Here is a 2,790-nt window from a genome sequence, read left to right on the forward strand (position 1 = left end):
CAAACGTCGACCGCTTTAGATATAATTTCCAAATCATGGACACCCCATCCATTTTGTACATTTTAAATAGTACGTACCGACGCCTTTCGCGTACAAAGATCGGTTCGTGGCTTTGACATGTCGACATATGATCGGTTGAGGACTGCTTCTAATTTTGGCTGTGAGTTAAAACCGCTTCTATGTTAATTTCGCAATTTTACGCGAGAGATTAAAATAGTTTCAACACAAAAATATAAATGTAAACACACATTTTATTGTTTACCGGTAACTTATAATATGCATAGTTAGACAGCTTGGCGATCGAACGATTTTTTAGTACTTGCGAATATTCCACACTTTATTATTGTATAAAGTTCAAATTAAGAGTTTAAATTAACATTTTAAATATACCTTACAAATATAATTATGAAACTGAACAGTTGTTTTAGCAGATACTTTCTTCTTGACCTTCATTATTTATTCATTAACGGTACCAGTATTAAAATCCAGAATTTAAATCAATATTATGTATTCTTTACAGATGTAGTATAACCTGATTGTGTGTTATCTCTTTCCATGTTTGATTTTTTTTCAATCAATTAGATTTTATATTTACAACAGCTATTTCAAAATGTCAGTCAAGTTCGTCACAAACTAGGTGTAACGGAAAAAAAAATGATAAGAAGGAAGTCATGTATATTACAGTCCGGAATGTAAAAAAAAATCAGCGTACAGATTTATTTTAAAACATGCAAAATTCTAAATCAGAAAATTTTTTTTTTTTTTTTTTTTTTTACAGGAAAATTTTTTATTTCAGACACACAAAATGTACAACATGTATATAAATGGTATATAAATACAAATTTTGTTTAACAATAATATTTTTTTATCAATTTGTCACCATTAATTCCCTTCAAAGATTATTGCTTATTAAACATATTGTAATAAAGTTAATGTATTTGAATATATAAATTAAAAGTTTGTCTCATTTGCAATACCATGACATTAAAAAAATGTGATTTTGGATATTAAATCAAAGATTTTCAAGGGACATAACTCAGACAAAATGCGAATGAACTATGCAATGGATAAATTACTATTTTGCAACATATAAATAATACATCATATATTTTGACTTTTATAGTAGTTTTATAACGAATTTGTCGATGACCATAATAAAGCAAATCGAAATGAAAAAAAAAAAATATTGAGTCGATGACTAGTGTAAACCGGAAGAAGATAACTCTCATAACCGGAAATCATAACGAAAACAACATACACGTGGTTTTTTTCGTTGGAGAAGTACCTGTGCGAAGTATTTGTATGTATGTGGAGAAAACAATGGTTTGAACAGATAACTATTTCAGGTGAGTATTATGTACGTCAGTATAAATAGTGTATTTTACTTAATATTGCACAAAAATAATTATTTCCAATATATTATGACACGTGTCGTTCTGTTAATCTTTTTCAGATGAAGTGTACTGTAAAGGACAGCTACATGGAAAGTTATCAAGGACAGTGAAAATTATGGTGAAGGATTAGGAAGATTTGAGTGTGAATCTTGATGTCATTTTACTGAAAACCAACTGGATTTACTATCAAAGTTTCACAGAATATCGGAGTCAAGATTTATTCCGAGGATTTCACAAGCTGATTTTATGAATGTTGGGAGAGGTGATTTGTTGTACTTTTTAGTTCTCATGACTGAGTGTAATTCTCGTCTGAGTGAATGTTCTAGGTTTATTGCTTTTTGTTTACAATTGCTTGTGTAGTAGGCCTTGTAAATGACGTAGCCTATATAAGTAAGTAGAAAGTTAACTCCTTCATATTTTTCATAATCAATTTTATAACCTAACACTATATTTTCCAATGTCACCATTTTTTTTGCAATAACCTAGTTTACTGAACATATCGCTGACATGTGCAATAAATGATTTAATATATTTACATTCTACAAAAAAGTGTTTGTAATTTTCTTCAACTCCGCATGTATTACATAGTGGACTATCTTTTATTTTCCATTTATAAAGTAGGTAATTATTTGCCAGAACTCTGTTAATCAGTTTCCATTTAAATATTTTCATTCTATTGTCTTCAAAATGTTTAAAGGTGCACTGAAGGGATTTTTCTTAATTTGTGTTCTATCTCGGATTTTTTAAAATGTATAAATGTGTTTTCCCATGATATATATGCAATCGGTCTAACTGATATTTTCTCAATCAGGTTGTTGTATATGATTTTGTTTGTAATTTTAATTATAGGTATTGTTTTTTAGTGAGGGTGTCATAACAACTGACAGTTCATAATATTTCTCATTTATGTTGTATTTTGATATATCTGATTTTTTTTTAATTTTTCCTGCCATATTTTAGGTATTGCGTTTTTAAGTATTGATATTTGTGATATCCAATTGTGTTTATCTTGTAATATGTTCAATATTACATTTTCATTTATGTATCCTTCAACATCTAACAGATCTTTTATAGTGATGATATTACTTTTTATCCAATTTTTAAAGATCAATGATCTATTATTATATGTGATGAATTGATTGCCCCATATTATTTGTTTTCCAATATCTGTTATGTTTTTGGGGGGTTTCACATTTCTCCCATTTATGTCTACCCAAGCATTAATGATATTTTGATAGAATTGTGGAATGTTAGAGAAATCTTCTAGTTGTTTTGTGTGCTTTATATTCATTGAAAAAATTAACAAATCTTCTCCAAATTGATTTAAAAATAATCTTGGTATGATTTTCCATTGATTTTCTTCATTGCTTTTTAATTTTTTTATCCATCCTAATTG

General features: G+C 28.1%; 1 long non-coding RNA gene across 1 annotated transcript; it reads left to right on the forward strand.

Moving 5' to 3' along the window:
- Positions 1-887: 887 nt before the first annotated feature.
- LOC138309488 (uncharacterized) lies at positions 888-1,611 on the forward strand. Its single transcript, XR_011206288.1, has 2 exons — positions 888-1,346; positions 1,454-1,611. It is a non-coding gene; the product is annotated as an uncharacterized lncRNA (long non-coding RNA).
- Positions 1,612-2,790: the final 1,179 nt, after the last annotated feature.

This window comes from Argopecten irradians, chromosome 15 (genome assembly GCF_041381155.1).
Source record: "Argopecten irradians isolate NY chromosome 15, Ai_NY, whole genome shotgun sequence".
NCBI classification, from domain to species: domain Eukaryota; kingdom Metazoa; phylum Mollusca; class Bivalvia; order Pectinida; family Pectinidae; genus Argopecten; species Argopecten irradians.